At 45.0% G+C, this 21,281-nt stretch overlaps 63 non-coding genes across 63 annotated transcripts; all 63 read right to left on the bottom strand.

Moving 5' to 3' along the window:
• Positions 1-145: 145 nt before the first annotated feature.
• On the bottom strand, positions 146-264 carry LOC118950726. Its single transcript, XR_005042653.1, has one exon. It is a non-coding gene; the product is annotated as a 5S ribosomal RNA (ribosomal RNA).
• A 260-nt stretch (positions 265-524) lies between these two features.
• Positions 525-643, bottom strand: LOC118950933. Its single transcript, XR_005042860.1, has one exon. It is a non-coding gene; the product is annotated as a 5S ribosomal RNA (ribosomal RNA).
• Positions 644-820: 177 nt separating this feature from the next.
• Positions 821-939, bottom strand: LOC118950845. Its single transcript, XR_005042772.1, has one exon. It is a non-coding gene; the product is annotated as a 5S ribosomal RNA (ribosomal RNA).
• A 260-nt stretch (positions 940-1,199) lies between these two features.
• Positions 1,200-1,318, bottom strand: LOC118950659. The gene has a single exon (XR_005042586.1). It is a non-coding gene; the product is annotated as a 5S ribosomal RNA (ribosomal RNA).
• A 177-nt stretch (positions 1,319-1,495) lies between these two features.
• LOC118950844 lies at positions 1,496-1,614 on the bottom strand. Its single transcript, XR_005042771.1, has one exon. It is a non-coding gene; the product is annotated as a 5S ribosomal RNA (ribosomal RNA).
• A 260-nt stretch (positions 1,615-1,874) lies between these two features.
• On the bottom strand, positions 1,875-1,993 carry LOC118950658. Its single transcript, XR_005042585.1, has one exon. It is a non-coding gene; the product is annotated as a 5S ribosomal RNA (ribosomal RNA).
• Positions 1,994-2,170: 177 nt separating this feature from the next.
• Positions 2,171-2,289, bottom strand: LOC118950843. The gene has a single exon (XR_005042770.1). It is a non-coding gene; the product is annotated as a 5S ribosomal RNA (ribosomal RNA).
• A 260-nt stretch (positions 2,290-2,549) lies between these two features.
• On the bottom strand, positions 2,550-2,668 carry LOC118950657. The gene has a single exon (XR_005042584.1). It is a non-coding gene; the product is annotated as a 5S ribosomal RNA (ribosomal RNA).
• A 177-nt stretch (positions 2,669-2,845) lies between these two features.
• Positions 2,846-2,964, bottom strand: LOC118950763. The gene has a single exon (XR_005042690.1). It is a non-coding gene; the product is annotated as a 5S ribosomal RNA (ribosomal RNA).
• A 179-nt stretch (positions 2,965-3,143) lies between these two features.
• LOC118950725 lies at positions 3,144-3,262 on the bottom strand. Its single transcript, XR_005042652.1, has one exon. It is a non-coding gene; the product is annotated as a 5S ribosomal RNA (ribosomal RNA).
• Positions 3,263-3,522: 260 nt separating this feature from the next.
• Positions 3,523-3,641, bottom strand: LOC118950656. The gene has a single exon (XR_005042583.1). It is a non-coding gene; the product is annotated as a 5S ribosomal RNA (ribosomal RNA).
• A 177-nt stretch (positions 3,642-3,818) lies between these two features.
• LOC118950842 lies at positions 3,819-3,937 on the bottom strand. Its single transcript, XR_005042769.1, has one exon. It is a non-coding gene; the product is annotated as a 5S ribosomal RNA (ribosomal RNA).
• A 260-nt stretch (positions 3,938-4,197) lies between these two features.
• On the bottom strand, positions 4,198-4,316 carry LOC118950655. The gene has a single exon (XR_005042582.1). It is a non-coding gene; the product is annotated as a 5S ribosomal RNA (ribosomal RNA).
• A 177-nt stretch (positions 4,317-4,493) lies between these two features.
• LOC118950841 lies at positions 4,494-4,612 on the bottom strand. The gene has a single exon (XR_005042768.1). It is a non-coding gene; the product is annotated as a 5S ribosomal RNA (ribosomal RNA).
• A 260-nt stretch (positions 4,613-4,872) lies between these two features.
• Positions 4,873-4,991, bottom strand: LOC118950654. The gene has a single exon (XR_005042581.1). It is a non-coding gene; the product is annotated as a 5S ribosomal RNA (ribosomal RNA).
• A 177-nt stretch (positions 4,992-5,168) lies between these two features.
• Positions 5,169-5,287, bottom strand: LOC118950840. Its single transcript, XR_005042767.1, has one exon. It is a non-coding gene; the product is annotated as a 5S ribosomal RNA (ribosomal RNA).
• Positions 5,288-5,547: 260 nt separating this feature from the next.
• LOC118950653 lies at positions 5,548-5,666 on the bottom strand. The gene has a single exon (XR_005042580.1). It is a non-coding gene; the product is annotated as a 5S ribosomal RNA (ribosomal RNA).
• Positions 5,667-5,843: 177 nt separating this feature from the next.
• LOC118950838 lies at positions 5,844-5,962 on the bottom strand. Its single transcript, XR_005042765.1, has one exon. It is a non-coding gene; the product is annotated as a 5S ribosomal RNA (ribosomal RNA).
• A 260-nt stretch (positions 5,963-6,222) lies between these two features.
• On the bottom strand, positions 6,223-6,341 carry LOC118950762. The gene has a single exon (XR_005042689.1). It is a non-coding gene; the product is annotated as a 5S ribosomal RNA (ribosomal RNA).
• A 179-nt stretch (positions 6,342-6,520) lies between these two features.
• On the bottom strand, positions 6,521-6,639 carry LOC118950724. Its single transcript, XR_005042651.1, has one exon. It is a non-coding gene; the product is annotated as a 5S ribosomal RNA (ribosomal RNA).
• Positions 6,640-6,899: 260 nt separating this feature from the next.
• LOC118950652 lies at positions 6,900-7,018 on the bottom strand. The gene has a single exon (XR_005042579.1). It is a non-coding gene; the product is annotated as a 5S ribosomal RNA (ribosomal RNA).
• A 177-nt stretch (positions 7,019-7,195) lies between these two features.
• Positions 7,196-7,314, bottom strand: LOC118950837. The gene has a single exon (XR_005042764.1). It is a non-coding gene; the product is annotated as a 5S ribosomal RNA (ribosomal RNA).
• Positions 7,315-7,574: 260 nt separating this feature from the next.
• LOC118950651 lies at positions 7,575-7,693 on the bottom strand. The gene has a single exon (XR_005042578.1). It is a non-coding gene; the product is annotated as a 5S ribosomal RNA (ribosomal RNA).
• Positions 7,694-7,870: 177 nt separating this feature from the next.
• Positions 7,871-7,989, bottom strand: LOC118950836. The gene has a single exon (XR_005042763.1). It is a non-coding gene; the product is annotated as a 5S ribosomal RNA (ribosomal RNA).
• A 260-nt stretch (positions 7,990-8,249) lies between these two features.
• Positions 8,250-8,368, bottom strand: LOC118950649. The gene has a single exon (XR_005042576.1). It is a non-coding gene; the product is annotated as a 5S ribosomal RNA (ribosomal RNA).
• A 177-nt stretch (positions 8,369-8,545) lies between these two features.
• Positions 8,546-8,664, bottom strand: LOC118950835. Its single transcript, XR_005042762.1, has one exon. It is a non-coding gene; the product is annotated as a 5S ribosomal RNA (ribosomal RNA).
• A 260-nt stretch (positions 8,665-8,924) lies between these two features.
• On the bottom strand, positions 8,925-9,043 carry LOC118950648. The gene has a single exon (XR_005042575.1). It is a non-coding gene; the product is annotated as a 5S ribosomal RNA (ribosomal RNA).
• A 177-nt stretch (positions 9,044-9,220) lies between these two features.
• LOC118950647 lies at positions 9,221-9,339 on the bottom strand. Its single transcript, XR_005042574.1, has one exon. It is a non-coding gene; the product is annotated as a 5S ribosomal RNA (ribosomal RNA).
• A 260-nt stretch (positions 9,340-9,599) lies between these two features.
• LOC118950646 lies at positions 9,600-9,718 on the bottom strand. Its single transcript, XR_005042573.1, has one exon. It is a non-coding gene; the product is annotated as a 5S ribosomal RNA (ribosomal RNA).
• Positions 9,719-9,895: 177 nt separating this feature from the next.
• Positions 9,896-10,014, bottom strand: LOC118950645. Its single transcript, XR_005042572.1, has one exon. It is a non-coding gene; the product is annotated as a 5S ribosomal RNA (ribosomal RNA).
• Positions 10,015-10,274: 260 nt separating this feature from the next.
• LOC118950932 lies at positions 10,275-10,393 on the bottom strand. The gene has a single exon (XR_005042859.1). It is a non-coding gene; the product is annotated as a 5S ribosomal RNA (ribosomal RNA).
• A 177-nt stretch (positions 10,394-10,570) lies between these two features.
• On the bottom strand, positions 10,571-10,689 carry LOC118950834. The gene has a single exon (XR_005042761.1). It is a non-coding gene; the product is annotated as a 5S ribosomal RNA (ribosomal RNA).
• A 260-nt stretch (positions 10,690-10,949) lies between these two features.
• Positions 10,950-11,068, bottom strand: LOC118950644. Its single transcript, XR_005042571.1, has one exon. It is a non-coding gene; the product is annotated as a 5S ribosomal RNA (ribosomal RNA).
• Positions 11,069-11,245: 177 nt separating this feature from the next.
• LOC118950643 lies at positions 11,246-11,364 on the bottom strand. The gene has a single exon (XR_005042570.1). It is a non-coding gene; the product is annotated as a 5S ribosomal RNA (ribosomal RNA).
• Positions 11,365-11,624: 260 nt separating this feature from the next.
• LOC118950642 lies at positions 11,625-11,743 on the bottom strand. Its single transcript, XR_005042569.1, has one exon. It is a non-coding gene; the product is annotated as a 5S ribosomal RNA (ribosomal RNA).
• A 177-nt stretch (positions 11,744-11,920) lies between these two features.
• LOC118950641 lies at positions 11,921-12,039 on the bottom strand. The gene has a single exon (XR_005042568.1). It is a non-coding gene; the product is annotated as a 5S ribosomal RNA (ribosomal RNA).
• A 260-nt stretch (positions 12,040-12,299) lies between these two features.
• On the bottom strand, positions 12,300-12,418 carry LOC118950931. The gene has a single exon (XR_005042858.1). It is a non-coding gene; the product is annotated as a 5S ribosomal RNA (ribosomal RNA).
• Positions 12,419-12,595: 177 nt separating this feature from the next.
• On the bottom strand, positions 12,596-12,714 carry LOC118950832. Its single transcript, XR_005042759.1, has one exon. It is a non-coding gene; the product is annotated as a 5S ribosomal RNA (ribosomal RNA).
• A 260-nt stretch (positions 12,715-12,974) lies between these two features.
• On the bottom strand, positions 12,975-13,093 carry LOC118950718. Its single transcript, XR_005042645.1, has one exon. It is a non-coding gene; the product is annotated as a 5S ribosomal RNA (ribosomal RNA).
• A 177-nt stretch (positions 13,094-13,270) lies between these two features.
• On the bottom strand, positions 13,271-13,389 carry LOC118950809. The gene has a single exon (XR_005042736.1). It is a non-coding gene; the product is annotated as a 5S ribosomal RNA (ribosomal RNA).
• A 260-nt stretch (positions 13,390-13,649) lies between these two features.
• Positions 13,650-13,768, bottom strand: LOC118950782. Its single transcript, XR_005042709.1, has one exon. It is a non-coding gene; the product is annotated as a 5S ribosomal RNA (ribosomal RNA).
• Positions 13,769-14,028: 260 nt separating this feature from the next.
• LOC118950760 lies at positions 14,029-14,147 on the bottom strand. The gene has a single exon (XR_005042687.1). It is a non-coding gene; the product is annotated as a 5S ribosomal RNA (ribosomal RNA).
• Positions 14,148-14,324: 177 nt separating this feature from the next.
• Positions 14,325-14,443, bottom strand: LOC118950907. The gene has a single exon (XR_005042834.1). It is a non-coding gene; the product is annotated as a 5S ribosomal RNA (ribosomal RNA).
• A 260-nt stretch (positions 14,444-14,703) lies between these two features.
• LOC118950759 lies at positions 14,704-14,822 on the bottom strand. The gene has a single exon (XR_005042686.1). It is a non-coding gene; the product is annotated as a 5S ribosomal RNA (ribosomal RNA).
• A 179-nt stretch (positions 14,823-15,001) lies between these two features.
• LOC118950723 lies at positions 15,002-15,120 on the bottom strand. Its single transcript, XR_005042650.1, has one exon. It is a non-coding gene; the product is annotated as a 5S ribosomal RNA (ribosomal RNA).
• Positions 15,121-15,380: 260 nt separating this feature from the next.
• On the bottom strand, positions 15,381-15,499 carry LOC118950930. The gene has a single exon (XR_005042857.1). It is a non-coding gene; the product is annotated as a 5S ribosomal RNA (ribosomal RNA).
• Positions 15,500-15,676: 177 nt separating this feature from the next.
• LOC118950831 lies at positions 15,677-15,795 on the bottom strand. The gene has a single exon (XR_005042758.1). It is a non-coding gene; the product is annotated as a 5S ribosomal RNA (ribosomal RNA).
• Positions 15,796-16,055: 260 nt separating this feature from the next.
• Positions 16,056-16,174, bottom strand: LOC118951001. The gene has a single exon (XR_005042928.1). It is a non-coding gene; the product is annotated as a 5S ribosomal RNA (ribosomal RNA).
• A 177-nt stretch (positions 16,175-16,351) lies between these two features.
• Positions 16,352-16,470, bottom strand: LOC118950830. The gene has a single exon (XR_005042757.1). It is a non-coding gene; the product is annotated as a 5S ribosomal RNA (ribosomal RNA).
• A 260-nt stretch (positions 16,471-16,730) lies between these two features.
• LOC118950929 lies at positions 16,731-16,849 on the bottom strand. Its single transcript, XR_005042856.1, has one exon. It is a non-coding gene; the product is annotated as a 5S ribosomal RNA (ribosomal RNA).
• A 177-nt stretch (positions 16,850-17,026) lies between these two features.
• On the bottom strand, positions 17,027-17,145 carry LOC118950829. The gene has a single exon (XR_005042756.1). It is a non-coding gene; the product is annotated as a 5S ribosomal RNA (ribosomal RNA).
• Positions 17,146-17,405: 260 nt separating this feature from the next.
• LOC118950640 lies at positions 17,406-17,524 on the bottom strand. Its single transcript, XR_005042567.1, has one exon. It is a non-coding gene; the product is annotated as a 5S ribosomal RNA (ribosomal RNA).
• Positions 17,525-17,701: 177 nt separating this feature from the next.
• LOC118950808 lies at positions 17,702-17,820 on the bottom strand. Its single transcript, XR_005042735.1, has one exon. It is a non-coding gene; the product is annotated as a 5S ribosomal RNA (ribosomal RNA).
• A 260-nt stretch (positions 17,821-18,080) lies between these two features.
• Positions 18,081-18,199, bottom strand: LOC118950807. The gene has a single exon (XR_005042734.1). It is a non-coding gene; the product is annotated as a 5S ribosomal RNA (ribosomal RNA).
• Positions 18,200-18,459: 260 nt separating this feature from the next.
• On the bottom strand, positions 18,460-18,578 carry LOC118950781. The gene has a single exon (XR_005042708.1). It is a non-coding gene; the product is annotated as a 5S ribosomal RNA (ribosomal RNA).
• A 260-nt stretch (positions 18,579-18,838) lies between these two features.
• Positions 18,839-18,957, bottom strand: LOC118950758. Its single transcript, XR_005042685.1, has one exon. It is a non-coding gene; the product is annotated as a 5S ribosomal RNA (ribosomal RNA).
• A 177-nt stretch (positions 18,958-19,134) lies between these two features.
• Positions 19,135-19,253, bottom strand: LOC118950906. The gene has a single exon (XR_005042833.1). It is a non-coding gene; the product is annotated as a 5S ribosomal RNA (ribosomal RNA).
• A 260-nt stretch (positions 19,254-19,513) lies between these two features.
• On the bottom strand, positions 19,514-19,632 carry LOC118950757. Its single transcript, XR_005042684.1, has one exon. It is a non-coding gene; the product is annotated as a 5S ribosomal RNA (ribosomal RNA).
• Positions 19,633-19,811: 179 nt separating this feature from the next.
• On the bottom strand, positions 19,812-19,930 carry LOC118950721. Its single transcript, XR_005042648.1, has one exon. It is a non-coding gene; the product is annotated as a 5S ribosomal RNA (ribosomal RNA).
• A 260-nt stretch (positions 19,931-20,190) lies between these two features.
• On the bottom strand, positions 20,191-20,309 carry LOC118950928. The gene has a single exon (XR_005042855.1). It is a non-coding gene; the product is annotated as a 5S ribosomal RNA (ribosomal RNA).
• A 177-nt stretch (positions 20,310-20,486) lies between these two features.
• Positions 20,487-20,605, bottom strand: LOC118950828. Its single transcript, XR_005042755.1, has one exon. It is a non-coding gene; the product is annotated as a 5S ribosomal RNA (ribosomal RNA).
• Positions 20,606-20,865: 260 nt separating this feature from the next.
• LOC118950638 lies at positions 20,866-20,984 on the bottom strand. The gene has a single exon (XR_005042565.1). It is a non-coding gene; the product is annotated as a 5S ribosomal RNA (ribosomal RNA).
• A 177-nt stretch (positions 20,985-21,161) lies between these two features.
• LOC118950826 lies at positions 21,162-21,280 on the bottom strand. The gene has a single exon (XR_005042753.1). It is a non-coding gene; the product is annotated as a 5S ribosomal RNA (ribosomal RNA).
• Position 21,281: the final 1 nt, after the last annotated feature.

Below are 21,281 nucleotides of genomic sequence, written 5' to 3'. Positions count from 1 at the left end.
ATATACTGTAGCCATAATTTGTAGCACAGATTGTTGGATGAAATACAAACTAACCTTGCTTACTTATTTCAAAGCGAGGGCACATATTTCAGCCTTGTGGGAAAAAACGGACAAAGAGTTGAAATTCCACAAGGCAGTGACAAAAAGCTTACAGCACCTGGTATTCCCAGGCGGTCTCCCATTCAAGTACTAACCAGGCCCGACCCTGCTTAGCTTCCGAGATCGGACGAGATCAGGCGTACTCAGGCCGGTGTGGCCGTAAGCGAGAAACTATCTCTTGGTGCACTATGTAAAGTCAAAGTGAGCCTGATTAACAGCTGTTGCATTTCCACCATTTAGATAAGCATCTTTGTGTCACTCAAAAAGTGGAAGAAATTGCATATACTGTAGCCATAATTTGTAGCACAGATTGTTGGATGAAATACAAACTAACCTTGCTTACTTATTTCAAAGCGAGGGCACATATTTCAGCCTTGTGGGAAAAAACGGACAAAGAGTTGAAATTCCACAAGGCAGTGACAAAAAGCTTACAGCACCTGGTATTCCCAGGCGGTCTCCCATCCAAGTACTAACCAGGCCCGACCCTGCTTAGCTTCCAAGATCGGACGAGATCAGGCGTACTCAGGCCGGTGTGGCCGCAAGCAAAAGGCAATCTCAAAAAGTGGATGAAATTGCATATACTGTAGCCATAATTTGTAGCACAGATTGTTGGATGAAATACAAACTAACCTTGCTTACTTATTTCAAAGCGAGGGCACATATTTCAGCCTTGTGGGAAAAAACGGACAAAGAGTTGAAATTCCACAAGGCAGTGACAAAAAGCTTACAGCACCTGGTATTCCCAGGCGGTCTCCCATTCAAGTACTAACCAGGCCCGACCCTGCTTAGCTTCCGAGATCGGACGAGATCAGGCGTACTCAGGCCGGTGTGGCCGTAAACGAGAAACTATCTCTTGGTGCACTATGTAAAGTCAAAGTGAGCCTGATTAACAGCTGTTGCATTTCCACCATTTAGATAAGCATCTTTGTGTCACTCAAAAAGTGGAAGAAATTGCATATACTGTAGCCATAATTTGTAGCACAGATTGTTGGATGAAATACAAACTAACCTTGCTTACTTATTTCAAAGCGAGGGCACATATTTAAGCCTTGTGGGAAAAAACGGACAAAGAGTTGAAATTCCACTGGGCAGTGACAAAAAGCTTACAGCACCTGGTATTCCCAGGCGGTCTCCCATCCAAGTACTAACCAGGCCCGACCCTGCTTAGCTTCCGAGATCGGACGAGATCAGGCGTACTCAGGCCGGTGTGGCCGTAAGCGAAAGGCAATCTCAAAAAATGGATGAAATTGCATATACTGTAGCCATAATTTGTAGCACAGATTGTTGGATGAAATACAAACTAACCTTGCTTACTTATTTCAAAGCGAGGGCACATATTTCAGCCTTGTGGGAAAAAACGGACAAAGAGTTGAAATTCCACAAGGCAGTGACAAAAAGCTTACAGCACCTGGTATTCCCAGGCGGTCTCCCATTCAAGTACTAACCAGGCCCGACCCTGCTTAGCTTCCGAGATCGGACGAGATCAGGCGTACTCAGGCCGGTGTGGCCGTAAACGAGAAACTATCTCTTGGTGCACTATGTAAAGTCAAAGTGAGCCTGATTAACAGCTGTTGCATTTCCACCATTTAGATAAGCATCTTTGTGTCACTCAAAAAGTGGAAGAAATTGCATATACTGTAGCCATAATTTGTAGCACAGATTGTTGGATGAAATACAAACTAACCTTGCTTACTTATTTCAAAGCGAGGGCACATATTTCAGCCTTGTGGGAAAAAACGGACAAAGAGTTGAAATTCCACAAGGCAGTGACAAAAAGCTTACAGCACCTGGTATTCCCAGGCGGTCTCCCATCCAAGTACTAACCAGGCCCGACCCTGCTTAGCTTCCGAGATCGGACGAGATCAGGCGTACTCAGGCCGGTGTGGCCGTAAGCGAAAGGCAATCTCAAAAAATGGATGAAATTGCATATACTGTAGCCATAATTTGTAGCACAGATTGTTGGATGAAATACAAACTAACCTTGCTTACTTATTTCAAAGCGAGGGCACATATTTCAGCCTTGTGGGAAAAAACGGACAAAGAGTTGAAATTCCACAAGGCAGTGACAAAAAGCTTACAGCACCTGGTATTCCCAGGCGGTCTCCCATTCAAGTACTAACCAGGCCCGACCCTGCTTAGCTTCCGAGATCGGACGAGATCAGGCGTACTCAGGCCGGTGTGGCCGTAAACGAGAAACTATCTCTTGGTGCACTATGTAAAGTCAAAGTGAGCCTGATTAACAGCTGTTGCATTTCCACCATTTAGATAAGCATCTTTGTGTCACTCAAAAAGTGGAAGAAATTGCATATACTGTAGCCATAATTTGTAGCACAGATTGTTGGATGAAATACAAACTAACCTTGCTTACTTATTTCAAAGCGAGGGCACATATTTCAGCCTTGTGGGAAAAAACGGACAAAGAGTTGAAATTCCACAAGGCAGTGACAAAAAGCTTACAGCACCTGGTATTCCCAGGCGGTCTCCCATCCAAGTACTAACCAGGCCCGACCCTGCTTAGCTTCCGAGATCGGACGAGATCAGGCGTACTCAGGCCGGTGTGGCCGTAAGCGAAAGGCAATCTCAAAAAATGGATGAAATTGCATATACTGTAGCCATAATTTGTAGCACAGATTGTTGGATGAAATACAAACTAACCTTGCTTACTTATTTCAAAGCGAGGGCACATATTTCAGCCTTGTGGGAAAAAACGGACAAAGAGTTGAAATTCCACAAGGCAGTGACAAAAAGCTTACAGCACCTGGTATTCCCAGGCGGTCTCCCATCCAAGTACTAACCAGGCCCGACCCTGCTTAGCTTCCGAGATCGGACGAGATCAGGCGTACTCAGGCCGGTGTGGCCGCAAGCGAAAAGCAAAATCTCAAAAAGTGGATGAAATTGCATATACTGTAGCCATAATTTGTAGCACAGATTGTTGGATGAAATACAAACTAACCTTGCTTACTTATTTCAAAGCGAGGGCACATATTTCAGCCTTGTGGGAAAAAACGGACAAAGAGTTGAAATTCCACAAGGCAGTGACAAAAAGCTTACAGCACCTGGTATTCCCAGGCGGTCTCCCATTCAAGTACTAACCAGGCCCGACCCTGCTTAGCTTCCGAGATCGGACGAGATCAGGCGTACTCAGGCCGGTGTGGCCGTAAGCGAGAAACTATCTCTTGGTGCACTATGTAAAGTCAAAGTGAGCCTGATTAACAGCTGTTGCATTTCCACCATTTAGATAAGCATCTTTGTGTCACTCAAAAAGTGGAAGAAATTGCATATACTGTAGCCATAATTTGTAGCACAGATTGTTGGATGAAATACAAACTAACCTTGCTTACTTATTTCAAAGCGAGGGCACATATTTAAGCCTTGTGGGAAAAAACGGACAAAGAGTTGAAATTCCACTGGGCAGTGACAAAAAGCTTACAGCACCTGGTATTCCCAGGCGGTCTCCCATCCAAGTACTAACCAGGCCCGACCCTGCTTAGCTTCCGAGATCGGACGAGATCAGGCGTACTCAGGCCGGTGTGGCCGTAAGCGAAAGGCAATCTCAAAAAATGGATGAAATTGCATATACTGTAGCCATAATTTGTAGCACAGATTGTTGGATGAAATACAAACTAACCTTGCTTACTTATTTCAAAGCGAGGGCACATATTTCAGCCTTGTGGGAAAAAACGGACAAAGAGTTGAAATTCCACAAGGCAGTGACAAAAAGCTTACAGCACCTGGTATTCCCAGGCGGTCTCCCATTCAAGTACTAACCAGGCCCGACCCTGCTTAGCTTCCGAGATCGGACGAGATCAGGCGTACTCAGGCCGGTGTGGCCGTAAACGAGAAACTATCTCTTGGTGCACTATGTAAAGTCAAAGTGAGCCTGATTAACAGCTGTTGCATTTCCACCATTTAGATAAGCATCTTTGTGTCACTCAAAAAGTGGAAGAAATTGCATATACTGTAGCCATAATTTGTAGCACAGATTGTTGGATGAAATACAAACTAACCTTGCTTACTTATTTCAAAGCGAGGGCACATATTTCAGCCTTGTGGGAAAAAACGGACAAAGAGTTGAAATTCCACAAGGCAGTGACAAAAAGCTTACAGCACCTGGTATTCCCAGGCGGTCTCCCATCCAAGTACTAACCAGGCCCGACCCTGCTTAGCTTCCGAGATCGGACGAGATCAGGCGTACTCAGGCCGGTGTGGCCGTAAGCGAAAGGCAATCTCAAAAAATGGATGAAATTGCATATACTGTAGCCATAATTTGTAGCACAGATTGTTGGATGAAATACAAACTAACCTTGCTTACTTATTTCAAAGCGAGGGCACATATTTCAGCCTTGTGGGAAAAAACGGACAAAGAGTTGAAATTCCACAAGGCAGTGACAAAAAGCTTACAGCACCTGGTATTCCCAGGCGGTCTCCCATTCAAGTACTAACCAGGCCCGACCCTGCTTAGCTTCCGAGATCGGACGAGATCAGGCGTACTCAGGCCGGTGTGGCCGTAAACGAGAAACTATCTCTTGGTGCACTATGTAAAGTCAAAGTGAGCCTGATTAACAGCTGTTGCATTTCCACCATTTAGATAAGCATCTTTGTGTCACTCAAAAAGTGGAAGAAATTGCATATACTGTAGCCATAATTTGTAGCACAGATTGTTGGATGAAATACAAACTAACCTTGCTTACTTATTTCAAAGCGAGGGCACATATTTAAGCCTTGTGGGAAAAAACGGACAAAGAGTTGAAATTCCACTGGGCAGTGACAAAAAGCTTACAGCACCTGGTATTCCCAGGCGGTCTCCCATCCAAGTACTAACCAGGCCCGACCCTGCTTAGCTTCCGAGATCGGACGAGATCAGGCGTACTCAGGCCGGTGTGGCCGTAAGCGAAAGGCAATCTCAAAAAATGGATGAAATTGCATATACTGTAGCCATAATTTGTAGCACAGATTGTTGGATGAAATACAAACTAACCTTGCTTACTTATTTCAAAGCGAGGGCACATATTTCAGCCTTGTGGGAAAAAACGGACAAAGAGTTGAAATTCCACAAGGCAGTGACAAAAAGCTTACAGCACCTGGTATTCCCAGGCGGTCTCCCATTCAAGTACTAACCAGGCCCGACCCTGCTTAGCTTCCGAGATCGGACGAGATCAGGCGTACTCAGGCCGGTGTGGCCGTAAACGAGAAACTATCTCTTGGTGCACTATGTAAAGTCAAAGTGAGCCTGATTAACAGCTGTTGCATTTCCACCATTTAGATAAGCATCTTTGTGTCACTCAAAAAGTGGAAGAAATTGCATATACTGTAGCCATAATTTGTAGCACAGATTGTTGGATGAAATACAAACTAACCTTGCTTACTTATTTCAAAGCGAGGGCACATATTTAAGCCTTGTGGGAAAAAACGGACAAAGAGTTGAAATTCCACTGGGCAGTGACAAAAAGCTTACAGCACCTGGTATTCCCAGGCGGTCTCCCATCCAAGTACTAACCAGGCCCGACCCTGCTTAGCTTCCGAGATCGGACGAGATCAGGCGTACTCAGGCCGGTGTGGCCGTAAGCGAAAGGCAATCTCAAAAAATGGATGAAATTGCATATACTGTAGCCATAATTTGTAGCACAGATTGTTGGATGAAATACAAACTAACCTTGCTTACTTATTTCAAAGCGAGGGCACATATTTCAGCCTTGTGGGAAAAAACGGACAAAGAGTTGAAATTCCACAAGGCAGTGACAAAAAGCTTACAGCACCTGGTATTCCCAGGCGGTCTCCCATTCAAGTACTAACCAGGCCCGACCCTGCTTAGCTTCCGAGATCGGACGAGATCAGGCGTACTCAGGCCGGTGTGGCCGTAAACGAGAAACTATCTCTTGGTGCACTATGTAAAGTCAAAGTGAGCCTGATTAACAGCTGTTGCATTTCCACCATTTAGATAAGCATCTTTGTGTCACTCAAAAAGTGGAAGAAATTGCATATACTGTAGCCATAATTTGTAGCACAGATTGTTGGATGAAATACAAACTAACCTTGCTTACTTATTTCAAAGCGAGGGCACATATTTCAGCCTTGTGGGAAAAAACGGACAAAGAGTTGAAATTCCACAAGGCAGTGACAAAAAGCTTACAGCACCTGGTATTCCCAGGCGGTCTCCCATCCAAGTACTAACCAGGCCCGACCCTGCTTAGCTTCCGAGATCGGACGAGATCAGGCGTACTCAGGCCGGTGTGGCCGCAAGCGAAAAGCAAAATCTCAAAAAGTGGATGAAATTGCATATACTGTAGCCATAATTTGTAGCACAGATTGTTGGATGAAATACAAACTAACCTTGCTTACTTATTTCAAAGCGAGGGCACATATTTCAGCCTTGTGGGAAAAAACGGACAAAGAGTTGAAATTCCACAAGGCAGTGACAAAAAGCTTACAGCACCTGGTATTCCCAGGCGGTCTCCCATTCAAGTACTAACCAGGCCCGACCCTGCTTAGCTTCCGAGATCGGACGAGATCAGGCGTACTCAGGCCGGTGTGGCCGTAAGCGAGAAACTATCTCTTGGTGCACTATGTAAAGTCAAAGTGAGCCTGATTAACAGCTGTTGCATTTCCACCATTTAGATAAGCATCTTTGTGTCACTCAAAAAGTGGAAGAAATTGCATATACTGTAGCCATAATTTGTAGCACAGATTGTTGGATGAAATACAAACTAACCTTGCTTACTTATTTCAAAGCGAGGGCACATATTTAAGCCTTGTGGGAAAAAACGGACAAAGAGTTGAAATTCCACTGGGCAGTGACAAAAAGCTTACAGCACCTGGTATTCCCAGGCGGTCTCCCATCCAAGTACTAACCAGGCCCGACCCTGCTTAGCTTCCGAGATCGGACGAGATCAGGCGTACTCAGGCCGGTGTGGCCGTAAGCGAAAGGCAATCTCAAAAAATGGATGAAATTGCATATACTGTAGCCATAATTTGTAGCACAGATTGTTGGATGAAATACAAACTAACCTTGCTTACTTATTTCAAAGCGAGGGCACATATTTCAGCCTTGTGGGAAAAAACGGACAAAGAGTTGAAATTCCACAAGGCAGTGACAAAAAGCTTACAGCACCTGGTATTCCCAGGCGGTCTCCCATTCAAGTACTAACCAGGCCCGACCCTGCTTAGCTTCCGAGATCGGACGAGATCAGGCGTACTCAGGCCGGTGTGGCCGTAAACGAGAAACTATCTCTTGGTGCACTATGTAAAGTCAAAGTGAGCCTGATTAACAGCTGTTGCATTTCCACCATTTAGATAAGCATCTTTGTGTCACTCAAAAAGTGGAAGAAATTGCATATACTGTAGCCATAATTTGTAGCACAGATTGTTGGATGAAATACAAACTAACCTTGCTTACTTATTTCAAAGCGAGGGCACATATTTCAGCCTTGTGGGAAAAAACGGACAAAGAGTTGAAATTCCACAAGGCAGTGACAAAAAGCTTACAGCACCTGGTATTCCCAGGCGGTCTCCCATCCAAGTACTAACCAGGCCCGACCCTGCTTAGCTTCCGAGATCGGACGAGATCAGGCGTACTCAGGCCGGTGTGGCCGTAAGCGAAAGGCAATCTCAAAAAATGGATGAAATTGCATATACTGTAGCCATAATTTGTAGCACAGATTGTTGGATGAAATACAAACTAACCTTGCTTACTTATTTCAAAGCGAGGGCACATATTTCAGCCTTGTGGGAAAAAACGGACAAAGAGTTGAAATTCCACAAGGCAGTGACAAAAAGCTTACAGCACCTGGTATTCCCAGGCGGTCTCCCATTCAAGTACTAACCAGGCCCGACCCTGCTTAGCTTCCGAGATCGGACGAGATCAGGCGTACTCAGGCCGGTGTGGCCGTAAACGAGAAACTATCTCTTGGTGCACTATGTAAAGTCAAAGTGAGCCTGATTAACAGCTGTTGCATTTCCACCATTTAGATAAGCATCTTTGTGTCACTCAAAAAGTGGAAGAAATTGCATATACTGTAGCCATAATTTGTAGCACAGATTGTTGGATGAAATACAAACTAACCTTGCTTACTTATTTCAAAGCGAGGGCACATATTTAAGCCTTGTGGGAAAAAACGGACAAAGAGTTGAAATTCCACTGGGCAGTGACAAAAAGCTTACAGCACCTGGTATTCCCAGGCGGTCTCCCATCCAAGTACTAACCAGGCCCGACCCTGCTTAGCTTCCGAGATCGGACGAGATCAGGCGTACTCAGGCCGGTGTGGCCGTAAGCGAAAGGCAATCTCAAAAAATGGATGAAATTGCATATACTGTAGCCATAATTTGTAGCACAGATTGTTGGATGAAATACAAACTAACCTTGCTTACTTATTTCAAAGCGAGGGCACATATTTCAGCCTTGTGGGAAAAAACGGACAAAGAGTTGAAATTCCACAAGGCAGTGACAAAAAGCTTACAGCACCTGGTATTCCCAGGCGGTCTCCCATTCAAGTACTAACCAGGCCCGACCCTGCTTAGCTTCCGAGATCGGACGAGATCAGGCGTACTCAGGCCGGTGTGGCCGTAAACGAGAAACTATCTCTTGGTGCACTATGTAAAGTCAAAGTGAGCCTGATTAACAGCTGTTGCATTTCCACCATTTAGATAAGCATCTTTGTGTCACTCAAAAAGTGGAAGAAATTGCATATACTGTAGCCATAATTTGTAGCACAGATTGTTGGATGAAATACAAACTAACCTTGCTTACTTATTTCAAAGCGAGGGCACATATTTCAGCCTTGTGGGAAAAAACGGACAAAGAGTTGAAATTCCACAAGGCAGTGACAAAAAGCTTACAGCACCTGGTATTCCCAGGCGGTCTCCCATCCAAGTACTAACCAGGCCCGACCCTGCTTAGCTTCCGAGATCGGACGAGATCAGGCGTACTCAGGCCGGTGTGGCCGTAAGCGAAAGGCAATCTCAAAAAATGGATGAAATTGCATATACTGTAGCCATAATTTGTAGCACAGATTGTTGGATGAAATACAAACTAACCTTGCTTACTTATTTCAAAGCGAGGGCACATATTTCAGCCTTGTGGGAAAAAACGGACAAAGAGTTGAAATTCCACAAGGCAGTGACAAAAAGCTTACAGCACCTGGTATTCCCAGGCGGTCTCCCATCCAAGTACTAACCAGGCCCGACCCTGCTTAGCTTCCGAGATCGGACGAGATCAGGCGTACTCAGGCCGGTGTGGCCGTAAGCGAGAAACTATCTCTTGGTGCACTATGTAAAGTCAAAGTGAGCCTGATTAACAGCTGTTGCATTTCCACCATTTAGATAAGCATCTTTGTGTCACTCAAAAAGTGGAAGAAATTGCATATACTGTAGCCATAATTTGTAGCACAGATTGTTGGATGAAATACAAACTAACCTTGCTTACTTATTTCAAAGCGAGGGCACATATTTCAGCCTTGTGGGAAAAAACGGACAAAGAGTTGAAATTCCACAAGGCAGTGACAAAAAGCTTACAGCACCTGGTATTCCCAGGCGGTCTCCCATCCAAGTACTAACCAGGCCCGACCCTGCTTAGCTTCCGAGATCGGACGAGATCAGGCGTACTCAGGCCGGTGTGGCCGTAAGCGAAAGGCAATCTCAAAAAGTGGATGAAATTGCATATACTGTAGCCATAATTTGTAGCACAGATTGTTGGATGAAATACAAACTAACCTTGCTTACTTATTTCAAAGCGAGGGCACATATTTCAGCCTTGTGGGAAAAAACGGACAAAGAGTTGAAATTCCACAAGGCAGTGACAAAAAGCTTACAGCACCTGGTATTCCCAGGCGGTCTCCCATCCAAGTACTAACCAGGCCCGACCCTGCTTAGCTTCCGAGATCGGACGAGATCAGGCGTACTCAGGCCGGTGTGGCCGTAAGCGAGAAACTATCTCTTGGTGCACTATGTAAAGTCAAAGTGAGCCTGATTAACAGCTGTTGCATTTCCACCATTTAGATAAGCATCTTTGTGTCACTCAAAAAGTGGAAGAAATTGCATATACTGTAGCCATAATTTGTAGCACAGATTGTTGGATGAAATACAAACTAACCTTGCTTACTTATTTCAAAGCGAGGGCACATATTTCAGCCTTGTGGGAAAAAACGGACAAAGAGTTGAAATTCCACAAGGCAGTGACAAAAAGCTTACAGCACCTGGTATTCCCAGGCGGTCTCCCATCCAAGTACTAACCAGGCCCGACCCTGCTTAGCTTCCAAGATCGGACGAGATCAGGCGTACTCAGGCCGGTGTGGCCGCAAGCGAAAGGCAATCTCAAAAAGTGGATGAAATTGCATATACTGTAGCCATAATTTGTAGCACAGATTGTTGGATGAAATACAAACTAACCTTGCTTACTTATTTCAAAGCGAGGGCACATATTTCAGCCTTGTGGGAAAAAACGGACAAAGAGTTGAAATTCCACAAGGCAGTGACAAAAAGCTTACAGCACCTGGTATTCCCAGGCGGTCTCCCATTCAAGTACTAACCAGGCCCGACCCTGCTTAGCTTCCGAGATCGGACGAGATCAGGCGTACTCAGGCCGGTGTGGCCGTAAACGAGAAACTATCTCTTGGTGCACTATGTAAAGTCAAAGTGAGCCTGATTAACAGCTGTTGCATTTCCACCATTTAGATAAGCATCTTTGTGTCACTCAAAAAGTGGAAGAAATTGCATATACTGTAGCCATAATTTGTAGCACAGATTGTTGGATGAAATACAAACTAACCTTGCTTACTTATTTCAAAGCGAGGGCACATATTTCAGCCTTGTGGGAAAAAACGGACAAAGAGTTGAAATTCCACAAGGCAGTGACAAAAAGCTTACAGCACCTGGTATTCCCAGGCGGTCTCCCATCCAAGTACTAACCAGGCCCGACCCTGCTTAGCTTCCGAGATCGGACGAGATCAGGCGTACTCAGGCCGGTGTGGCCGTAAGCGAAAGGCAATCTCAAAAAATGGATGAAATTGCATATACTGTAGCCATAATTTGTAGCACAGATTGTTGGATGAAATACAAACTAACCTTGCTTACTTATTTCAAAGCGAGGGCACATATTTCAGCCTTGTGGGAAAAAACGGACAAAGAGTTGAAATTCCACAAGGCAGTGACAAAAAGCTTACAGCACCTGGTATTCCCAGGCGGTCTCCCATCCAAGTACTAACCAGGCCCGACCCTGCTTAGCTTCCGAGATCGGACGAGATCAGGCGTACTCAGGCCGGTGTGGCCGTAAGCGAGAAACTATCTCTTGGTGCACTATGTAAAGTCAAAGTGAGCCTGATTAACAGCTGTTGCATTTCCACCATTTAGATAAGCATCTTTGTGTCACTCAAAAAGTGGAAGAAATTGCATATACTGTAGCCATAATTTGTAGCACAGATTGTTGGATGAAATACAAACTAACCTTGCTTACTTATTTCAAAGCGAGGGCACATATTTCAGCCTTGTGGGAAAAAACGGACAAAGAGTTGAAATTCCACAAGGCAGTGACAAAAAGCTTACAGCACCTGGTATTCCCAGGCGGTCTCCCATCCAAGTACTAACCAGGCCCGACCCTGCTTAGCTTCCGAGATCGGACGAGATCAGGCGTACTCAGGCCGGTGTGGCCGTAAGCGAAAGGCAATCTCAAAAAGTGGATGAAATTGCATATACTGTAGCCATAATTTGTAGCACAGATTGTTGGATGAAATACAAACTAACCTTGCTTACTTATTTCAAAGCGAGGGCACATATTTCAGCCTTGTGGGAAAAAACGGACAAAGAGTTGAAATTCCACAAGGCAGTGACAAAAAGCTTACAGCACCTGGTATTCCCAGGCGGTCTCCCATCCAAGTACTAACCAGGCCCGACCCTGCTTAGCTTCCGAGATCGGACGAGATCAGGCGTACTCAGGCCGGTGTGGCCGTAAGCGAGAAACTATCTCTTGGTGCACTATGTAAAGTCAAAGTGAGCCTGATTAACAGCTGTTGCATTTCCACCATTTAGATAAGCATCTTTGTGTCACTCAAAAAGTGGAAGAAATTGCATATACTGTAGCCATAATTTGTAGCACAGATTGTTGGATGAAATACAAACTAACCTTGCTTACTTATTTCAAAGCGAGGGCACATATTTCAGCCTTGTGGGAAAAAACGGACAAAGAGTTGAAATTCCACAAGGCAGTGACAAAAAGCTTACAGCACCTGGTATTCCCAGGCGGTCTCCCATCCAAGTACTAACCAGGCCCGACCCTGCTTAGCTTCCAAGATCGGACGAGATCAGGCGTACTCAGGCCGGTGTGGCCGCAAGCGAAAGGCAATCTCAAAAAGTGGATGAAATTGCATATACTGTAGCCATAATTTGTAGCACAGATTGTTGGATGAAATACAAACTAACCTTGCTTACTTATTTCAAAGCGAGGGCACATATTTCAGCCTTGTGGGAAAAAACGGACAAAGAGTTGAAATTCCACAAGGCAGTGACAAAAAGCTTACAGCACCTGGTATTCCCAGGCGGTCTCCCATTCAAGTACTAACCAGGCCCGACCCTGCTTAGCTTCCGAGATCGGACGAGATCAGGCGTACTCAGGCCGGTGTGGCCGTAAACGAGAAACTATCTCTTGGTGCACTATGTAAAGTCAAAGTGAGCCTGATTAACAGCTGTTGCATTTCCACCATTTAGATAAGCATCTTTGTGTCACTCAAAAAGTGGAAGAAATTGCATATACTGTAGCCATAATTTGTAGCACAGATTGTTGGATGAAATACAAACTAACCTTGCTTACTTATTTCAAAGCGAGGGCACATATTTAAGCCTTGTGGGAAAAAACGGACAAAGAGTTGAAATTCCACTGGGCAGTGACAAAAAGCTTACAGCACCTGGTATTCCCAGGCGGTCTCCCATCCAAGTACTAACCAGGCCCGACCCTGCTTATCTTCCGAGATCGGACGAGATCAGGCGTACTCAGGCCGGTGTGGCCGTAAGCGAAAGGCAATCTCAAAAAATGGATGAAATTGCATATACTGTAGCCATAATTTGTAGCACAGATTGTTGGATGAAATACAAACTAACCTTGCTTACTTATTTCAAAGCGAGGGCACATATTTCAGCCTTGTGGGAAAAAACGGACAAAGAGTTGAAATTCCACAAGGCAGTGACAAAAAGCTTACAGCACCTGGTATTCCCAGGCGGTCTCCCATCCAAGTACTAACCAGGCCCGACCCTGCTTAGCTTCCGAGATCGGACGAGATCAGGCGTACTCAGGCCGGTGTGGCCGTAAGTGAGAAACTATCTCTTGGTGCACTATGTAAAGTCAAAGTGAGCCTGATTAACAGCTGTTGCATTTCCACCATTTAGATAAGCATCTTTGTGTCACTCAAAAAGTGGAAGAAATTGCATATACTGTAGCCATAATTTGTAGCACAGATTGTTGGATGAAATACAAACTAACCTTGCTTACTTATTTCAAAGCGAGGGCACATATTTCAGCCTTGTGGGAAAAAACGGACAAAGAGTTGAAATTCCACAAGGCAGTGACAAAAAGCTTACAGCACCTGGTATTCCCAGACGGTCTCCCATCCAAGTACTAACCAGGCCCGACCCTGCTTAGCTTCCGAGATCAGACGAGATCAGGCGTACTCAGGCCGGTGTGGCCGTAAGCGAGAAACTATCTCTTGGTGCACTATGTAAAGTCAAAGTGAGCCTGATTAACAGCTGTTGCATTTCCACCATTTAGATAAGCATCTTTGTGTCACTCAAAAAGTGGAAGAAATTGCATATACTGTAGCCATAATTTGTAGCACAGATTGTTGGATGAAATACAAACTAACCTTGCTTACTTATTTCAAAGCGAGGGCACATATTTCAGCCTTGTGGGAAAAAACGGACAAAGAGTTGAAATTCCACAAGGCAGTGACAAAAAGCTTACAGCACCTGGTATTCCCAGGCGGTCTCCCATCCAAGTACTAACCAGGCCCGACCCTGCTTAGCTTCCGAGATCGGACGAGATCAGGCGTACTCAGGCCGGTGTGGCCGCAAGCGAAAGGCAATCTCAAAAAGTGGATGAAATTGCATATACTGTAGCCATAATTTGTAGCACAGATTGTTGGATGAAATACAAACTAACCTTGCTTACTTATTTCAAAGCGAGGGCACATATTTCAGCCTTGTGGGAAAAAACGGACAAAGAGTTGAAATTCCACAAGGCAGTGACAAAAAGCTTACAGTACCTGGTATTCCCAGGCGGTCTCCCATCCAAGTACTAACCAGGCCCGACCCTGCTTAGCTTCCGAGATCGGACGAGATCAGGCGTACTCAGGCCGGTGTGGCCGTAAACGAGAAACTATCTCTTGGTGCACTATGTAAAGTCAAAGTGAGCCTGATTAACAGCTGTTGCATTTCCACCATTTAGATAAGCATCTTTGTGTCACTCAAAAAGTGGAAGAAATTGCATATACTGTAGCCATAATTTGTAGCACAGATTGTTGGATGAAATACAAACTAACCTTGCTTACTTATTTCAAAGCGAGGGCACATATTTCAGCCTTGTGGGAAAAAACGGACAAAGAGTTGAAATTCCACAAGGCAGTGACAAAAAGCTTACAGCACCTGGTATTCCCAGGCGGTCTCCCATCCAAGTACTAACCAGGCCCGACCCTGCTTAGCTTCCGAGATCGGACGAGATCAGGCGTACTCAGGCCGGTGTGGCCGCAAGCGAAAAGCAAAATCTCAAAAAGTGGATGAAATTGCATATACTGTAGCCATAATTTGTAGCACAGATTGTTGGATGAAATACAAACTAACCTTGCTTACTTATTTCAAAGCGAGGGCACATATTTCAGCCTTGTGGGAAAAAACGGACAAAGAGTTGAAATTCCACAAGGCAGTGACAAAAAGCTTACAGCACCTGGTATTCCCAGGCGGTCTCCCATTCAAGTACTAACCAGGCCCGACCCTGCTTAGCTTCCGAGATCGGACGAGATCAGGCGTACTCAGGCCGGTGTGGCCGTAAGCGAGAAACTATCTCTTGGTGCACTATGTAAAGTCAAAGTGAGCCTGATTAACAGCTGTTGCATTTCCACCATTTAGATAAGCATCTTTGTGTCACTCAAAAAGTGGAAGAAATTGCATATACTGTAGCCATAATTTGTAGCACAGATTGTTGGATGAAATACAAACTAACCTTGCTTACTTATTTCAAAGCGAGGGCACATATTTCAGCCTTGTGGGAAAAAACGGACAAAGAGTTGAAATTCCACAAGGCAGTGACAAAAAGCTTACAGCACCTGGTATTCCCAGGCGGTCTCCCATCCAAGTACTAACCAGGCCCGACCCTGCTTAGCTTCCAAGATCGGACGAGATCAGGCGTACTCAGGCCGGTGTGGCCGCAAGCAAAAGGCAATCTCAAAAAGTGGATGAAATTGCATATACTGTAGCCATAATTTGTAGCACAGATTGTTGGATGAAATACAAACTAACCTTGCTTACTTATTTCAAAGCGAGGGCACATATTTCAGCCTTGTGGGAAAAAACGGACAAAGAGTTGAAATTCCACAAGGCAGTGACAAAAAGCTTACAGCACCTGGTATTCCCAGGCGGTCTCCCATTCAAGTACTAACCAGGCCCGACCCTGCTTAGCTTCCGAGATCGGACGAGATCAGGCGTACTCAGGCCGGTGTGGCCGTAAACGAGAAACTATCTCTTGGTGCACTATGTAAAGTCAAAGTGAGCCTGATTAACAGCTGTTGCATTTCCACCATTTAGATAAGCATCTTTGTGTCACTCAAAAAGTGGAAGAAATTGCATATACTGTAGCCATAATTTGTAGCACAGATTGTTGGATGAAATACAAACTAACCTTGCTTACTTATTTCAAAGCGAGGGCACATATTTAAGCCTTGTGGGAAAAAACGGACAAAGAGTTGAAATTCCACTGGGCAGTGACAAAAAGCTTACAGCACCTGGTATTCCCAGGCGGTCTCCCATCCAAGTACTAACCAGGCACGACCCTGCTTAGCTTCCGAGATCGGACGAGATCAGGCGTACTCAGGCCGGTGTGGCCGTAAGCGAAAGGCAATCTCAAAAAATGGATGAAATTGCATATACTGTAGCCATAATTTGTAGCACAGATTGTTGGATGAAATACAAACTAACCTTGCTTACTTATTTCAAAGCGAGGGCACATATTTCAGCCTTGTGGGAAAAAACGGACAAAGAGTTGAAATTCCACAAGGCAGTGACAAAAAGCTTACAGCACCTGGTATTCCCAGGCGGTCTCCCATTCAAGTACTAACCAGGCCCGACCCTGCTTAGCTTCCGAGATCGGACGAGATCAGGCGTACTCAGGCCGGTGTGGCCGTAAACGAGAAACTATCTCTTGGTGCACTATGTAAAGTCAAAGTGAGCCTGATTAACAGCTGTTGCATTTCCACCATTTAGATAAGCATCTTTGTGTCACTCAAAAAGTGGAAGAAATTGCATATACTGTAGCCATAATTTGTAGCACAGATTGTTGGATGAAATACAAACTAACCTTGCTTACTTATTTCAAAGCGAGGGCACATATTTCAGCCTTGTGGGAAAAAACGGACAAAGAGTTGAAATTCCACAAGGCAGTGACAAAAAGCTTACAGCACCTGGTATTCCCAGGCGGTCTCCCATCCAAGTACTAACCAGGCCCGACCCTGCTTAGCTTCCAAGATCGGACGAGATCAGGCGTACTCAGGCCGGTGTGGCCGCAAGCGAAAGGCAATCTCAAAAAGTGGATGAAATTGCATATACTGTAGCCATAATTTGTAGCACAGATTGTTGGATGAAATACAAACTAACCTTGCTTACTTATTTCAAAGCGAGGGCACATATTTCAGCCTTGTGGGAAAAAACGGACAAAGAGTTGAAATTCCACAAGGCAGTGACAAAAAGCTTACAGCACCTGGTATTCCCAGGCGGTCTCCCATTCAAGTACTAACCAGGCCCGACCCTGCTTAGCTTCCGAGATCGGACGAGATCAGGCGTACTCAGGCCGGTGTGGCCGTAAACGAGAAACTATCTCTTGGTGCACTATGTAAAGTCAAAGTGAGCCTGATTAACAGCTGTTGCATTTCCACCATTTAGATAAGCATCTTTGTGTCACTCAAAAAGTGGAAGAAATTGCATATACTGTAGCCATAATTTGTAGCACAGATTGTTGGATGAAATACAAACTAACCTTGCTTACTTATTTCAAAGCGAGGGCACATATTTAAGCCTTGTGGGAAAAAACGGACAAAGAGTTGAAATTCCACTGGGCAGTGACAAAAAGCTTACAGCACCTGGTATTCCCAGGCGGTCTCCCATCCAAGTACTAACCAGGCCCGACCCTGCTTAGCTTCCGAGATCGGACGAGATCAGGCGTACTCAGGCCGGTGTGGCCGTAAGCGAAAGGCAATCTCAAAAAATGGATGAAATTGCATATACTGTAGCCATAATTTGTAGCACAGATTGTTGGATGAAATACAAACTAACCTTGCTTACTTATTTCAAAGCGAGGGCACATATTTCAGCCTTGTGGGAAAAAACGGACAAAGAGTTGAAATTCCACAAGGCAGTGACAAAAAGCTTACAGCACCTGGTATTCCCAGGCGGTCTCCCATCCAAGTACTAACCAGGCCCGACCCTGCTTAGCTTCCGAGATCGGACGAGATCAGGCGTACTCAGGCCGGTGTGGCCGTAAGTGAGAAACTATCTCTTGGTGCACTATGTAAAGTCAAAGTGAGCCTGATTAACAGCTGTTGCATTTCCACCATTTAGATAAGCATCTTTGTGTCACTCAAAAAGTGGAAGAAATTGCATATACTGTAGCCATAATTTGTAGCACAGATTGTTGGATGAAATACAAACTAACCTTGCTTACTTATTTCAAAGCGAGGGCACATATTTCAGCCTTGTGGGAAAAAACGGACAAAGAGTTGAAATTCCACAAGGCAGTGACAAAAAGCTTACAGCACCTGGTATTCCCAGGCGGTCTCCCATCCAAGTACTAACCAGGCCCGACCCTGCTTAGCTTCCGAGATCGGACGAGATCAGGCGTACTCAGGCCGGTGTGGCCGTAAGTGAGAAACTATCTCTTGGTGCACTATGTAAAGTCAAAGTGAGCCTGATTAACAGCTGTTGCATTTCCACCATTTAGATAAGCATCTTTGTGTCACTCAAAAAGTGGAAGAAATTGCATATACTGTAGCCATAATTTGTAGCACAGATTGTTGGATGAAATACAAACTAACCTTGCTTACTTATTTCAAAGCGAGGGCACATATTTCAGCCTTGTGGGAAAAAACGGACAAAGAGTTGAAATTCCACAAGGCAGTGACAAAAAGCTTACAGCACCTGGTATTCCCAGACGGTCTCCCATCCAAGTACTAACCAGGCCCGACCCTGCTTAGCTTCCGAGATCAGACGAGATCAGGCGTACTCAGGCCGGTGTGGCCGTAAGCGAGAAACTATCTCTTGGTGCACTATGTAAAGTCAAAGTGAGCCTGATTAACAGCTGTTGCATTTCCACCATTTAGATAAGCATCTTTGTGTCACTCAAAAAGTGGAAGAAATTGCATATACTGTAGCCATAATTTGTAGCACAGATTGTTGGATGAAATACAAACTAACCTTGCTTACTTATTTCAAAGCGAGGGCACATATTTCAGCCTTGTGGGAAAAAACGGACAAAGAGTTGAAATTCCACAAGGCAGTGACAAAAAGCTTACAGCACCTGGTATTCCCAGGCGGTCTCCCATCCAAGTACTAACCAGGCCCGACCCTGCTTAGCTTCCGAGATCGGACGAGATCAGGCGTACTCAGGCCGGTGTGGCCGCAAGCGAAAGGCAATCTCAAAAAGTGGATGAAATTGCATATACTGTAGCCATAATTTGTAGCACAGATTGTTGGATGAAATACAAACTAACCTTGCTTACTTATTTCAAAGCGAGGGCACATATTTCACCCTTGTGGGAAAAAACGGACAAAGAGTTGAAATTCCACAAGGCAGTGACAAAAAGCTTACAGTACCTGGTATTCCCAGGCGGTCTCCCATCCAAGTACTAACCAGGCCCGACCCTGCTTAGCTTCCGAGATCGGACGAGATCAGGCGTACTCAGGCCGGTGTGGCCGTAAACGAGAAACTATCTCTTGGTGCACTATGTAAAGTCAAAGTGAGCCTGATTAACAGCTGTTGCATTTCCACCATTTAGATAAGCATCTTTGTGTCACTCAAAAAGTGGAAGAAATTGCATATACTGTAGCCATAATTTGTAGCACAGATTGTTGGATGAAATACAAACTAACCTTGCTTACTTATTTCAAAGCGAGGGCACATATTTCAGCCTTGTGGGAAAAAACGGACAAAGAGTTGAAATTCCACAAGGCAGTGACAAAAAGCTTACAGCACCTGGTATTCCCAGGCGGTCTCCCATCCAAGTACTAACCAGGCCCGACCCTGCTTAGCTTCCGAGATCGGACGAGATCAGGCGTACTCAGGCCGGTGTGGCCGCAAGCGAAAAGCAAAATCTCAAAAAGTGGATGAAATTGCATATACTGTAGCCATAATTTGTAGCACAGATTGTTGGATGAAATACAAACTAACCTTGCTTACTTATTTCAAAGCGAGGGCACATATTTCAGCCTTGTGGGAAAAAACGGACAAAGAGTTGAAATTCCACAAGGCAGTGACAAAAAGCTTACAGCACCTGGTATTCCCAGGCGGTCTCCCATTCAAGTACTAACCAGGCCCGACCCTGCTTAGCTTCCGAGATCGGACGAGATCAGGCGTACTCAGGCCGGTGTGGCCGTAAGCGAGAAACTATCTCTTGGTGCACTATGTAAAGTCAAAGTGAGCCTGATTAACAGCTGTTGCATTTCCACCATTTAGATAAGCATCTTTGTGTCACTCAAAAAGTGGAAGAAATTGCATATACTGTAGCCATAATTTGTAGCACAGATTGTTGGATGAAATACAAACTAACCTTGCTTACTTATTTCAAAGCGAGGGCACATATTTCAGCCTTGTGGGAAAAAACGGACAAAGAGTTGAAATTCCACAAGGCAGTGACAAAAAGCTTACAGCACCTGGTATTCCCAGGCGGTCTCCCATCCAAGTACTAACCAGGCCCGACCCTGCTTAGCTTCCAAGATCGGACGAGATCAGGCGTACTCAGGCCGGTGTGGCCGCAAGCGAAAGGCAATCTCAAAAAGTGGATGAAATTGCATATACTGTAGCCATAATTTGTAGCACAGATTGTTGGATGAAATACAAACTAACCTTGCTTACTTATTTCAAAGCGAGGGCACATATTTCAGCCTTGTGGGAAAAAACGGACAAAGAGTTGAAATTCCACAAGGCAGTGACAAAAAGCTTACAGCACCTGGTATTCCCAGGCGGTCTCCCATTCAAGTACTAACCAGGCCCGACCCTGCTTAGCTTCCGAGATCGGACGAGATCAGGCGTACTCAGGCCGGTGTGGCCGTAAACGAGAAACTATCTCTTGGTGCACTATGTAAAGTCAAAGTGAGCCTGATTAACAGCTGTTGCATTTCCACCATTTAGATAAGCATCTTTGTGTCACTCAAAAAGTGGAAGAAATTGCATATACTGTAGCCATAATTTGTAGCACAGATTGTTGGATGAAATACAAACTAACCTTGCTTACTTATTTCAAAGCGAGGGCACATATTTAAGCCTTGTGGGAAAAAACGGACAAAGAGTTGAAATTCCACTGGGCAGTGACAAAAAGCTTACAGCACCTGGTATTCCCAGGCGGTCTCCCATCCAAGTACTAACCAGGCCCGACCCTGCTTAGCTTCCGAGATCGGACGAGATCAGGCGTACTCAGGCCGGTGTGGCCGTAAGCGAAAGGCAATCTCAAAAAATGGATGAAATTGCATATACTGTAGCCATAATTTGTAGCACAGATTGTTGGATGAAATACAAACTAACCTTGCTTACTTATTTCAAAGCGAGGGCACATATTTCAGCCTTGTGGGAAAAAACGGACAAAGAGTTGAAATTCCACAAGGCAGTGACAAAAAGCTTACAGCACCTGGTATTCCCAGGCGGTCTCCCATTCAAGTACTAACCAGGCCCGACCCTGCTTAGCTTCCGAGATCGGACGAGATCAGGCGTACTCAGGCCGGTGTGGCCGTAAACG

Source organism: Oncorhynchus mykiss, unplaced genomic scaffold, assembly GCF_013265735.2.
Source record: "Oncorhynchus mykiss isolate Arlee unplaced genomic scaffold, USDA_OmykA_1.1 un_scaffold_318, whole genome shotgun sequence".
NCBI classification, from domain to species: Eukaryota; Metazoa; Chordata; class Actinopteri; order Salmoniformes; family Salmonidae; genus Oncorhynchus; species Oncorhynchus mykiss.
The sequence above is the reverse complement of the archived record's forward strand: the minus strand, read 5'-3'. Positions and strand labels throughout refer to the sequence as shown.